At 46.1% G+C, this 14,793-nt stretch overlaps 1 protein-coding gene across 13 annotated transcripts in view; it reads right to left on the reverse strand.

Moving 5' to 3' along the window:
- The window catches only part of BAZ2B (bromodomain adjacent to zinc finger domain 2B), a 1,256,112-nt gene that overhangs the window by 728,767 nt on the left and 512,552 nt on the right, over positions 1 to 14,793 (reverse strand). The gene's annotated exons all lie outside the window — the stretch shown is intronic.

A 14,793-nucleotide genomic window follows, 5' to 3' on the forward strand; every position in this document is an offset into this window, starting at 1 on the left:
GGAGGAGATCCTACAATGTCATAGATGTGGAAGTATGTCAGAGAGGGCAGACAACAAAACAACTGCTAAGAACACTTCTCGGTGGGCTTCTAAGATAATCTATTTATGTCTCCAGAGGGTAGAATTTAAAAACATGGGGGTATAATTCAACCCAACCAGAAAGGCAATGTGGGAGTTCGACAAGTTTCTGTCTGTAATGAATCTTTAATGTAGGTGGGAAGGTGTTCATTTGGGGGAGGGGGTGTAAATCTGCCAGCAATAATCATTTAGAATCAAAGTATATAAGTAACTACACCCAGTGGTGATAGTTGAGGCACTCATCCACTGGCAGCTGGAATCGATTCACTTTGAGTGTTAACTCAATGCCTGTGGTTGCGGTGTTGACAGAACTGTGCAAGTACCTTCCGTAAAAAATGTGCTCAGCTAGTGAAGACTTTACAGGGAGTGCAGAATTATTAGGCAAGTTGTATTTTTGAGGATTCATTTTATTATTGAACAACAACCATGTTCTCAATGAACCCAAAAAACTCATTAATATCAAAGCTGAATATTTTTGGAAGTAGTTTTTAGTTTGTTTTTAGTTTTAGCTATGTTAGGGGGATATCTGTGTGTGCAGGTGACTATTACTGTGCATAATTATTAGGCAACTTAACAAAAAAATATATATACCCATTTCAATTATTTATTATTACCAGTGAAACCAATATAACATCTCAACATTCACAAATATACATTTCTGACATTCAAAAACAAAACAAAAACAAATCAGTGACCAATATAGCCACCTTTCTTTGCAAGGACACTCAAAAGCCTGCCATCCATGGATTCTGTCAGTGTTTTGATCTGTTCACCATCAACATTGCGTGCAGCAGCAACCACAGCCTCCCAGACACTGTTCAGAGAGGTGTACTGTTTTCCCTCCTTGTAAATCTCACATTTGATGATGGACCACAGATTCTCAATGGGGTTCAGATCAGGTGAACAAGGAGGCCATGTCATTAGATTTCCTTCTTTTATACCCTTTCTTGCCAGCCACGCTGTGGAGTACTTAGACGCGTGTGATGGAGCATTGTCCTGCATGAAAATCATGTTTTTCTTGAAGGATGCAGACTTCTTCCTGTACCACTGCTTGAAGAAGGTGTCTTCCAGGAACTGGCAGTAGGACTGGGAGTTGAGCTTGACTCCATCCTCAACCCGAAAAGGCCCCACAAGCTCATCTTTGATGATACCAGCCCAAACCAGTACTCCACCTCCACCTTGCTGGCGTCTGAGTCGGACTGGAGCTCTCTGCCCTTTACCAATCCAGCCACGGGCCCATCCATCTGGCCCATCAAGACTCACTCTCATTTCATCAGTCCATAAAACCTTAGAAAGTCTTGAGATATTTATTGGCCCAGTCTTGACGTTTCAGCTTGTGTGTCTTGTACAGTGGTGGTCGTCTTTCAGCCTTTCTTACCTTGGCCATGTCTCTGAGTATTGCACGCCTTGTGCTTTTGGGCACTCCAGTGATGTTGCAGCTCTGAAATATGGCCAAACTGGTGGCAAGTGGCATTGTGGCAGCTGCACGCTTGACTTTTCTCAGTTCATGGGCAGTTATTTTGCGCCTTGGTTTTTCCACACGCTTCTTGCGACCCTGTTGACTATTTTGAATGAAACGCTTGATTGTTCGATTATCACGCTTCAGAAGCTTTGCAATTTTAAGAGTGCTGCATCCCTCTGCAAGATATCTCACTATTTTTGACTTTTCTGAGCCTGTCAAGTCCTTTTTTTGACCCATTTTGCCAAAGGAAAGGAAGTTGCCTAATAATTATGCACACCTGATATAGGGTGTTGATGTCATTAGACCACACCCCTTCTCATTACAGAGATGCACATCACCTAATATGCTTAATTGGTAGTAGGCTTTCGAGCCTATACAGCTTGGAGTAAGACAACATGCATAAAGAGGATGATGTGGTCAAAATACTCATTTGCCTAATAATTCTGCACTCCCTGTATTCTTAGAAACCGCATAGTTTGTTCATAGAGGCACAGCAAATGGCCCCAATCCATTTCTGTATATCCCTACATCACTTTAGACCACTAGTATCTTTTGTGTTAATAATATCTCTAGGAGACTGTGCTTAGTGGTCCCATTTTTCTCCTCTACTCCCTTAAGACATAATATTACAAACACCTTTTAATCACATTGAAAGTCTAAAACACTAATTTAACTGTGAAAAACTTTAGAAAATATTTCATAGAAACATTTCTTTGAAAAAGCGTAGCTAAATGTGCATATCACTTTACTGTTGGCTTAAAAAGAAAAATACTCAGCATCACACAAGCAGTGTGGTCTGTCTGAAGATGGTGTGACTGGTATAGGAAACCTATAACTATAAACTAGAACACATGATGTAAAGTATATATTTATTGTCTTGACCTATTTTTAAATGGAGCAGTCATCTATTAAAATAAAATAAATACAAATGTGATCTTTTGACTTGGGTATAATACCAGCCCAGAACAAATTCTGATTAGATATAATTTAATAAACATCTCCCACTCCACAGTCTCAAGAGCAACAATGTATACGATGTTGTAGACGCTTATGCTCAGGAGGCATGTACAAGTTACACCGACCTCCACAGCGGAAATCTTTTTGTTGTCACAGAAAGTCAAAACAAAACAAATTACACAAGTTCATTCAGCAAAGAAAGTGGGCTGGGATAGCCAAATCCACTATGTACAAATCTACAAAGGGAGGGGGGGGGGGGGGGGGGTGTGGTGTGAACAGTCCAGCTATACTATTGGGGGAGAGGAGCCAGGACAACCACCCAAGCAGTCACACTTTACACAGATTTACCACTCTACAAGCAAGGTAGTAAAATCGGGCATCTAGAGGACACGGTGCCTCATTCACATTGCAGTTTCACTTAACTGACTGTGGGAAGTGGGGGTGGGGCGGAATGGGCATCCTAGTGGACAGAAGCGGTGACAGCAGTGGATGAACTTGTGATGCTGGGGATAAGAAGCCACCCAGAGACATAGAAAGGTGAAAGGGAGTCTTCATCCAGAATCACAGAAGAAAACAGACCCACTTATGCCCAGCCCCATACAGATACCCGATGGATTAAAGTCTGTTCTAAGGGCCTTCGGGTAAGGTGCTGGATACTGTAGCTCTGTTAGACAGGGTAGGGTCGCACAGATAATGGGGCTGGAACTTTCCAAAGAAAAGCCTTCAATATAAGTGGGGTGTCCTCGACAAGGACTGTAGTGACCCCCGGGCATAACTTGAACTTGTTGAGAACACTCAAACGCATTAGGGAAGCCACAACAATAAGGCTGCCACCTTGGAAAGAATGCATAACAGTTAAACATCCATTACATCTAGTGGAAGGGCTATATCCTGCTCGAGGACACAGTGAACTGATTAAAACTAAGCAGACAACATCGAACAACAGCCATGGAACCAAAAAATAGACATGTGAGAAGCAACATCGAATACATTGTGAAAGTGCTGGAAATGGAGAACCCTCAAATGCACTCACTTGCCAGCAAGCATCCCCAATCCTGCTCCCCCTCCCACCCCACACTCCCCACCCATTTCGTCTCCAATTATTTCCTGAGATCAACGAGTTGCCAATTCAACTTAGGGGAAGGCTTGGCCTTACAAACATTTTCTTACTGACCTCTATGACACTATGGCAAGGGGTGCCAAAGTCAACAGATTACATACATTAGTAAACGAGAGAAGTTCTTATGTTTGAAATCTGGTCTGTCACGTCCAATGTCAGATCAAGTTAAAACTTTGCCCAGGTTTCTGGTAGTGAGAGGCCTGTGTAAAATGCTACAAACAGCAGTGAAAGTTACATTATTTTAAGAACTCATTACATTGTTACCAAATAAGACCAATAATATCTGATGAAGTATGTCAGAAGAGCAAGGCCAAATGCAAGGACCGACATATTATGCACATCCCTAATACTCAATGCACATGGCAAAGAATCAAACATAACTTTGGTGCAGCCCTTGGATCAGGCCTCGGGTACGTTGGGCATCATCAATTCAAGAAACAGCAGTATAAACAAGAGCCACTAGACACCCCTAACACCCTACCACCCCACAGACCCATTTGAAATACGTTTTTTTCAAATGCGCAGCAGACTTGAAACTGTTTATTTAAGGTTACCCTGGAGTATACAGAAATGTTCACAGAAATGGCTATTTAATGCAGAATGTTCAAAGGGATCAGGCTAAACAATTGCTGTGTATATTTTGGAAATCGAGAAGGAGTAGGCTATCAAGCTCTATGTGTGTTTCTATATAGGTAGGCATGCATATGGTATCTATTTAGCACAAACCTAGACAAAAGGCAGCAAAATGATGTACAGGGTCGTGGAATTTCAAACATCAATGGAGTAGTAAAAAGGCAAAGAGTGCATTAATACCAAGGCAGAAAAAGGGCTACATAGGTGTTGCAATAAACGTTTCTGGATAACAGTGAACATAAGAAATTGCCGTATTCTTTCATTAAAGTGTCAAGTTCAGGAGTGGCACTCTGAGCAAGGTAAATCACATGATAACAAATAAAGGTGGTTGATGCGTGCGTTTGCGTGGCTGAGTCCCACTATGGCAAACTCATTTTACTTTTACCTTCTAAAGCACCCAACATCGATAATAAACAATTGTTCAAAATCATACAGGAAATCCTACACCAATAACCAGAACACAGCCATTTTGTTGGGTGACATTAAAAATGAATTCTGCATTGGGCAGCTCTAGCACTGCCAGAATTCCACCTGTTACAGCTTCAATGGCAGGTAATGTGATCATTGAGAACACTGATGCAATAGATGTGCAGAGAGCTCATCATGACAGCACAAGGGGCGGTACTTCTATTTTTGCCCTGATAAGCCATGTGGCATTCACACTTCTCTGGTTAGCATCTAAACACTAGGGTAGATCAGGGAAGGTAAAGAAATAAAATACAGCTCGGACAAGGAACAACCCCATGTGTAGTATGAATCTGTTGGTGGAAATCTTTAGAAGCTGACATGGACTTTGCAAGTTACAGCTTTAACAGAGTAATACTTGGCAAAGTAATACTTGGCAGGGCAGAGTTATCCATTCTGGGAGGAGGCCCGCTCAGTCAATATGCAGAACTTGGTGATCCCTGCCAGGGGAGATTGCAGAGAAAAATGCAGGTGGGACACACAGCCCACTCGCAGCCCCAGGGATCACAACGTCCCCAGGGCTAAACGCACTATGTATGAGGGGGAGGAAGGGATGGCTGCCACCCCCGCAGCCCTAGGGAACACCACCTCCCCTGGGCTACAATAAAAGAAGAAAGGGAGTCCGTTGCAGATCGCCGGCCACAGGGACCATCACCTCCCCAGGGCAAATAGAACATTGGAGAGGGGCTTCGCGGCACCCCTCGAGGAGCCATAGATGGCCCTGGGGACCGCCAGCATCCAGGTCCAGCTCCTGCTATGTCTTGAGGTGCCCACCTCAGGGACATAGCTGTATGTTTTCACTTGTCAGGACCTTTGTCAGCTCCTGCCAAGTCAGAGCAAGCACTTCGCTTTCTGCAAATGAGAGCGTTCCGACAGCTCTCTCGTGCAGAAAGCAGAGTTCTTATCTGTTTACCTGCATGCAAATACAGACTTTAAAGCATCAACACTTTGCAGTTTCAGAAATAGACACTTAGTACAATTTTCACAGTGCTCTCAAAGTTATTCTATAGAGGCAAATAATGTTCAGCAAACACACGGTTAACAAGAACTTACAAAGCAAATCTCAAGGAGTTAAGGTAAGTACTGGGGACTGATCAGAACCACACCAGTAGGTCACTCCGAGCAGCATTGGGGCAGCAGGGTGCAGAGATGCAGTAAGGCGTCGGGTGCCCAAAGGATACCTATGGGAGTTCGGTCCTCGTGACAATAGGCTCTGGCTATGAAGCCATTCTGGGACAATAAACAGGGAGGTAGTAGACTTGGGGTGCTCTAGGATGTAGATGCACCTTTTGGTCCTCTTCTCCTGTGCTCAAGGGAGACAGATGCAGGGGTGCCCTTAGGCATCGGGTTTTCACATCCGGGAGCACTCGTGGTCAGGGGGCCTTGCAGGCTGAGGCTGCAGGCATTGTGGGGGAGTCCAGCAGGGGTGGACCCATGGTTGACTTGAGCTCCTAGGAGCCAGAGGACGTTGTTGGCACTGATGACCCACCTCAGCTGGGGTCAGGGGTCATGGGTGCAGTGGATGCTGTAGCTGAAAGAGTTTCTCTCTCCACAAACCTGTGGGAGAGGGGGCCTGTGTGCAGACGCTGTGGGCACCTCGGGGAGTCCAAGAGGGGTGAGACTACAATGGAATTGGTCTCTGGGGACGCGCGTTGGTGACATCAATTGGTTTCACCTCAGGCCGTGGATGTCGGGTGAAGTGGCCACTCCTGGTGTAGGGGTTTCGTCAGCTGCAGAGCCCTATTCTTGGAGTTTCTTCTTGCGAGGCAAGTCTGGTGGCCACAGAAGACTTGAGTTTGCTTTTTGTGCAGGATTCTTTGAGGTCAGCAGGTGGGCTGGAGGGCCTGGGTCCAGGTCAGCTGCTTCTTCTTTGCCTCTTCTGCAGGTGCAACTCGTCTTTGTCCGGGTCTTCTTAGGTTTTCGAAGTTTGAGTTCTAGGGTTCAGGGGTTCCACCTGATAATCAATTTAGGGCTGTTACACGGAGTACTTGGTGGTAGCTAATGAGCTGACCCCTGGAGAGTGACTACACCCTTTTTATGACTACTTCCTCTAGTTGGGGGGGGGGGGTGGGTGGTCATCACCATCTGGAGAGACCTGGATCGCATTACAAAGGCGGAAAGCCCTTTGAAGCTTCTTGCCCTAGAATGTCCATGCTGCTTAGGACAGGAGGTCACACCGCTGCATAGAGCAGGCCTTTGTCCTGGGCCTCCGAGAGTGCTCACTCTCACTTCAAGGGGACAGAACTCGGTCTAGGATAGCTGCACTGGTTTAGACTAGTCACTGAACGCACCAGTAGCTGTTTAGGTTTTTGGGTGCATTTTTCATAAATCTATCACTAGGGTCAGTGAGGGTTTATTATTCCGAGATGTTTGCTATCAAACATCACAAGATTCAGAGAAGCCATCATGTAGCTGGGGAACTCTTAGTGACCAGTGTCCAGCACATGCATTTAAAATGGCTTCCCTGTACATTTACTATGCCTGAAAATCGACAAAGACACAGTAGTGACATATCAGCTCATGCAGATATGCCCTCACTTGTAATAGTGGTTAGCAGGAGCACAGTGCACGTTGGCCGAAATTCCATAATTCCATCTAAAAAACAGGCAAAAAGTGTGTGAGGTGGGGGTGGGAGTGGGGGGGGGGGGGGTCGTGGGAAGAGGGAGGTTTATTCTGCAACCAGAACCTAGCTCCCTAGAGTAATGCTGACTCCTGCAGCACCTGGGGAGCTGGCTAGGACCGCAGGGCCCTTCAGGCTTCTCCCCAGCAGTCCTGTCACTCTCTCTCACTTCCATCACATAATGGGATGGAAGAGAGAGACTGTTATGCAATTGTCACTCCATGCAATGACTTCAAATTGTCACACTAGCAAAATGTTTGGCTTGAATGTTATACTTAAGTTTTGAGGCACAGCAGAACAGGGTCACTTCTGGCCTAATGTTGAAGCTCTTGGACTGTCAGCAGGCTGAAGGTTCAAATCACTTTATCTCATGACAGTGTGTCTGTTTATTTTCCAGTGTTTGGATTATTAAACATTCCTAGTGATGTAGCATTGAAGTCTTTTTCCACTCAAAATCTTTAGGTTCGATGTCACAGCTAAGTCTGGAAACCACACCTCAGGGAGTCACTTTTGGCTTAGTGGTTAAGGTCTTAGACCCTGAAGGTTGAGGGTTCAACTGCATGTGTGTCTGTGGTCCTTTCCATGGGTCCACGGGCCGAAATCGACTGGGGTGGGTGGGCACCCCACCCCCAAAAAATAAAAACTTTTTAGAAGGCCAGGCCCCAGAGGATGGGTGCTACAGACACGGGGGCCACATGGACCTATTGCCAACTCCCACTGCGCAGTGCCAAAGACCCTGTGCAGCTTAGGGTTGGGTGGATGGTCGCAGGGTCTGGCCTCAAGTAACTATAACTTGTGCACTAAGGTAATTATAACTTGCGCCCTCATAATGCACTGCTAATTTTCCCAGATATTACAGCACTCATGACATCTTTTATGATATCATTGATATTACTGTACGATAGGTTGTAAAATTATCAATAAAATATAGTACATGGTGGGCTGCAGGCTCGTAACTTGAAATAACTAACTATAACTAGTGAATTTCTAAGGTTTTGTACGAGGAAATTCAGAACTTAACTGTAACGTCGCTGTAAGTAAATTACTAGGTTTTTCAAAAATTCTATTTCCTAATATATCTCTCTATCTCTCTCTCTCTCTCTCCACCCCATCCAACCCCCCCCCCCCCACCACCCCGGACAGTCGGTCCATAATGCTACCCCCAATACCTTGCATCTTTTCCTACTCATAAAGGAACTAGAGAAGAACATTATGGGTTGGGGGACACACCTATTTCATGGGTTTCACAGTTTACAATGTCACAGCTAGAGTCAAGACCAATTGTCTATTTTCCCTAACACAGAAAATAAACAGATGAACAAGAAATATTTGCTCTAGTTCTCCACCAACCTTTGAACACACAATCGAGCACTTAAAACAAACATGCAAAGAACAATTTACTTCAGTTCAATAATGCACTTTATGGTGGATATTCTACCTAACTGTACATTCCCCACCTCAGAATATTACCCAGGTGCCAGAATGAATTCAGAGTTTTTCTAACTGTGCTCCTGCATGCAGATAAATTATGTTATGCAGCCCTCTGAGAACTGATGTAAGTTTCTTCTCTTTCCACAACAACATACATGCAATGTTAATAAACGTTGGTCACAATATGCAGAGTACTAAATTGGGACCTTTTTAGAAGTTAAAATTACACCACTCCACAGAAATTGGAGGCAGGAGGAGGGCTATGACTAATGTGTTCCTACAGTATCCACCAGAAAGAGCTTTACCAAAGGCAAATAACTTTTTTCAAGGTGGAGGGTCTGAGGAGTGGATTCAACCCAAAACTTCTTGCAGAGCTGAGCAGGCGAAGTATCCTTCCTGCTTGGTCTAGATTCATGACAGTAGTGCTTTGTGAACATATGAAGTGACTCCCATGATGAAGCCTGGCAGGTATCTAAGACAGGGTCCTCTCAGGGCCAACATAGGTATAGCAGCCTTGGCCCTCATGGAATTGTCTCTTAGACCTTTCCTGGGATACCTTTTGGCTAGCACATTGCAGATCTTAGTGCAGAGGACGATGAACCAAGGCAAGGGACCTCTTCTGTACAGGCTTTCCTTTCCTCGCTCCAGAGTATCAGAGCAAATGTTTGTAGATTGTAACAAGGATGTTTGAGTGGGCTAAGTAAAAGTACGAAGCCCCTTTGGTGTCCAACTAACTGGGATTCTCCACATCTTTCGTGGGTTGGGTGAAGGGGGCGGCGGGGAATCAATGGACGTTGGCACAAGCCAAACATGGGAGGAAGTCATGTCTTCTCGTAGAAAAGTCACCTAAGTCCTCATCACCGATTTCTCTAGAATATTTTGCAAATTGGCCACTGCACCAACAGTGCCTATAGTTCAATCATGCAACATGTTGACGCGATCACAACAAGGAAGACAGTCTTCAAGGTCAGGAGCCACAGTGAGCAGTTACGCATAGGCTCAATGGGTGTACATATTACATGAATGGCAAGACCAAGAAAGTTTCACTGTGGCAACAGAAATGGCACGTTAGGGAATATGTGTATCAAACGTTTTGTAGCTTTCATTAGAACAGGTGATCTGAACAAGAACGGATGGTCTGGCAAATGTAGAAAGACCATAACGCCTGACAAATAACCTTTTACAGTGCACACTAAACTTAGTGCTAGGGTCAAAAACTTAACAAATAAAGGGGCCACCCCCTACCCCCCCCCACAGATTTGCCTGTAAGGGGCCTGCCTGTGTCCTAGGCCCCATTTGAGGCCACTGGGATGACTTTGGCCCATTCATTCATGATCTTCTTCAGAACTCAGGGCAGGAGAAGTGGCAGGAAATCCTTCATGGGTTCCATGTTCTATTGCAGTCAGAACACGACAAACATTTTATAAATCTAATCAGAACAGGTAATTTGATCAAGGACTGTTGGTCCCCACTTCGCCCTGCTTGTTGCAGTACCACATGCACATGGCAGTGTTATTGATGAGAACCTTACCAGTCTCTCCTTGATGGATGCAGGAGTGCTTTAGGACCAGATGACTGGCCCAAGGCTCCAGTTGACTGATGAGGAGCTAGCCCGCAACTGGAGACATAGGTTTTCTGATCTCCCCTTCCCCAGGTGTTACCCTTCCCCAACCAAGCAGTGATAGGTCTGTCGCCAATGTTGAAGAATCTGTTTTTATTAATGGATTTTGAGTTTGTATATGGCTGAACTCAGCTCTTAAACTTATCGACAACAATAATGAACCCATGAGATCATTGTTACAATCAGTCAGAAGGTATACAATTTACAATCAGTTGCACATTGAAGCCACCTGTATAATTCAAGCATCTAACTAAATATCCAATTCTATAGCATTTAGTTATTTTCAATATGTATAGTAATGAGCCCTCGTTTTCGTTTATGTCTCCTCATCTGTTGACTCACTCATTAATGAACTGACCTCGGCTTCGAATTCAGTTAATAATGTATCCCATGTTTATATGTCTGCTTTGGTGTTATTGTCCGTCCTAACACGTCTTAGGCGAGCCTCTTCTACCACAGTCCATTCCAGTACATCCCTGTTCCCTAATTCTACCTCTGGTCCCTGTTCCAACCATGTGATGGCCTCCCTATGGTTGGCTAAAAGCAGTGTCAATTGAGTAAATCTAATCTATACTCCATTTTCCGTGTTTCACTACCGCCGCCCAGTATGTGCTAATCACTGGGCAGTGCTAAGCTAAATGGATAAAGGTCGCTACACGTTCCTGACATCTGTGGCACCCTTCAATTTCATTTAGTAAGACTGGTGTGATATATGTGCGAGGTAAACCATTAAAATGGGCCAATTTAAATCTCTCATTTCAAGATACCGTGTGTACTACAGTGCATATTTTCTGCCAACTAGAAGCATTTATCAGTTGTCCCAAGCCTTCTCCCCACGCAGCTTTAGACCGGTATTGAATCTGCGGCCTGCCAGCCAGCAGAGCCCTGTACATATGTGCAACTAAATGTTGTGTGCATCCAACTCCAATAAAGCCCTAAGTATCAATGAAGTTGGCGGAGCAGCAGGATAATCGTGCGAGATCTCTTTGCGATATATGCTATACTGGTGACTAGAAAATACTGGCCCTCTCCCAAGACTAACATGTCTAGTGTCGCCTCGAATGAGACAAAACTCAGGTACCCCAGGTTATCACACCCTCAACCCACCCTCTCTCCAGGCTGTAGCATCAACAGCCTCTGGCAGTGTCCGGAAGGCGGGGAAGTACCAAAAGCGGAAGTCCCTCGCAAATGGTGTTCTCCGCATCATTACCCTTACTGTACATTCCCACAGTGTTGCTATATGTGTGATAACATAAGGTACCCTTTCCACTGACCAACTCTGTTCACATCAGCCAACAGTATCTTCTCCCAGTTCTCATCGTCTGTGAGCCAGTGTGCTGCGTGATGCAACTGAAATACCAGGTAATATATTTCCATATGTGGTAGAGCAAGACCTCCCTCTCTCATTGGAAGGTGTAAGTATTCATGTGCCACCCAGCATCGTCCCCTCTTCCATACGAGTGTAGGGCGTAATGAGTTCAATCACTAAAAAGTTGTCCTAGGAAGAGTGTCAAACGAGTGTTGTAAGGTGTCTAGGCAGCAGGGCAGAAAGACCATCTTTGCCATGGCAATTCCACCAATCATCGACAGTGGGAGTGTGTTCCAGAACTGCATTAATGCCTTAAGGCCCTTCCGCAACTTTGTCGATATTATATTGCATGTGTTTCTGCCATGTGAACGCTTTCATCATACCCAGGTACCGGAATCTATCTGCCAGCCAGTGCAGTGGGAGGGGCAGGAATACCATTGGTTCAGCCCTCGACAGCCCACCCAGTGGAAAGATCAGTGATTTATGTAAGTTGATTCAGAGGTCAGTAGTGTTCCCAAATGCACCTAGATATTGCAACAATAATGGTAGGGAGTCTCTAGGGGATTTAAGGTAGAAGAGCGTGTCGTCTGCATACAGCGACACCAGATGTGTTGTGTCGCCTCTTTGGATCCCCCAGTCCTTCAAGACCCGTCTAATTTGGATTAAAAGCCAATGCAAATAATGCAATAATGTGGCCACTGTCCAAGGAGCTGAGCACATCTGTCGCCAAAGGTAGTTCTGGGGTGGGACGCAAGAGTGGATTGCCCCAGAAAAGATGCAGTGGGTCACCCACTGTAGGATGCTGGCCTGGTGTGTTGTGAGGACCTATGGTGTTATCAGCTTATACCAGGTCCAGGTATCCCCTATTAGTGAAGTGCAGGCAGTGCCTCGGAAGCCAAGGCTTTTCTAAAGGTAGCTATGGATGAGCAGCCAAGGCGTATCTAGGAGACATGCAAAGCTTATGCAATACCACTATAGTCACACAGCACTTACACACATGAAAGAACCACACAGTGTTACAAAAATAAAGGTACATTATTATGGTAACACAAATACTAAAATACTGTACAGCAATACCCCAACTAGAGCTAAGTAAACAAACTATCATTACTTAGCAATCAGTAAATAGCATAGAAAGCAATGGGCATTGGTGAAAGCAATAGCAAATAGGGAGTGCCCCCCCAGGGGAGGGCCAAAGCATACACTACAAAAAGTGTAATGTGAAAGGCAATCCACCACCCAAGGAAGTGGGATCAGTAGAAGGGAGCTGGAGGAACTAGGAATCCCAAGAGGTGAGATCCAGAGTGACTCCCGGCGACCAGGAGAGCAGAGGTAAGTACCTGGCTTTCCCCAAAACCAACAGGACGACTTTGGAAAAGGATTATGCAAGACCCAACCAAGACTAGAAGAACCCAAAGGTGGTTCCTGACAGAAGAGGACCTGCAAAAGAAGGAGACCAAATCCAGTTCGAGTTGGAGTGTCTGGCCGTGGCAGAAGCCACTACCCACCCCTGTGTGGATGGAGGACCAGGTCGACGGTGGATCAAGAAAGTCATTACTGCAGCACAGGAGCAGAAGAGGAGTTCCAGAAGTGATGCAAGTTATGTCCACATATGCTGTTGGGATGCAGTCAGTCAGTGGTGCTGGAAAACCACCAACAAGCCTTGGCTAATGCAAGAGTCGGAGATGAAGGTTTGCAAGGCAGAAGAGGACCAGCAAGGTCCAGGAGACTCGACCCAAGGAGGAGAGTCCAGGGTGACCCTCAGCAGCTGAGAGAATCACAAGAAGAGGAGACAGTCCCCACAGGAAACCCACTGGCAGCAGGTACAGGAGTCGCAGTGAGGCCCACTCAGCACACCTGAAGAGGAGTCCCAGGTCGCTGGAGCAGCAGGAAGGAGACTGTGCTTTGCAGGAGGGAGTGCTGGGGGCTGGGGCTACAGAGAGCCTAAAGATCCCTTGGAGGAGGAACAAACCAACCTTGGTAGCTGCAAGAGTCACAGTGCACAGGGGTACTGTCCTGCAAGGAGGAGCAAGGGCTTATCTCCCAAGTTGGACACCTGGGAAAAAGGATCAAGGGGACCACTCCAGATCACCACCTATGGTGCAGGATACATGCAGCTCCGGAGGAGAGAAGATCCACGCCAGCGGTCGTCGTTGCAATTGGTGCCTGTGGATGCAGGGGAGTGACTTCTTAACTCAAAGGGAGATTCCTTCTTACTTCTTGTGCAGGCTGATGACTCGTCGCCCTCAGAAGATGCACAGCTGGGGAATTGTTGCAGTTGCTGGAAGGAGCTGGAGTTGCAGTCCAGTCCAGTTGCAGTGCCAGTGGCCAGAAGATTAAGAAAACGAGGAAGAGGAGTCCTGCTGGAATCTTGCACGTCAAATCCGAGGACCCATCCAAGAGGGAGACCCTAAATAGCCCAGTAAGGGGGACTGGTCAAGGAACAGGGTGACCACCCGTCAGAAGGGGGCTGAGAAGTCACCTACCTGACCTGGCCACTCAGATGCTCTCAGGGGCCTCTGCCCACCTTGGATTCAAGATGGCAGAATCAAGTGGCCAACTGGAGGAGCTCTGGGCACCAGCCCGAGGGTGGTGATGGACAGGAGAGTGGTCAGTCCCCTTTCCTTTGTCCAGTTTCGCACCAGAGCAGGGACTGGGGGCCCTTGGACTGGTGCAATCCGGTTTATGCATGAAGGACACCAAATGTGCCCTTCAAAGCATACCGGTGGCTTGGAGAGGCTACCCCACCCAAGCCATGTAACACTATTTCCAAGGAAGAGGCTGTTACCTCCATCTCCCACAGGAAATCCTTTGTTCTGCCTTTCTCTGCCTGAGCTGGTCAGGCGGCACGTGGGCAGAAACCTGTCTAAGGGGTGGAAGCAGCAGTGCTGCTCAGAAAACCCAAGAAGACTGGTAGGAGCAATGCTGGGGGTCCTCTAAGAAGCCCCCAAGAGTGCATGGAATCATACAACCAATACTGGCAACAGTATTGGGGTATGATTAAGACATGTTTGATACCAAACCTGCCCAGGTTCGAAGTTACCATTATGTAGCTGGACATATAGTGAGTGACCAGTGTTCAGTACACAGGAAAAAT

Source organism: Pleurodeles waltl, chromosome 3_1, assembly GCF_031143425.1.
Source record: "Pleurodeles waltl isolate 20211129_DDA chromosome 3_1, aPleWal1.hap1.20221129, whole genome shotgun sequence".
In the NCBI taxonomy this organism is placed as follows: Eukaryota; Metazoa; Chordata; class Amphibia; order Caudata; family Salamandridae; genus Pleurodeles; species Pleurodeles waltl.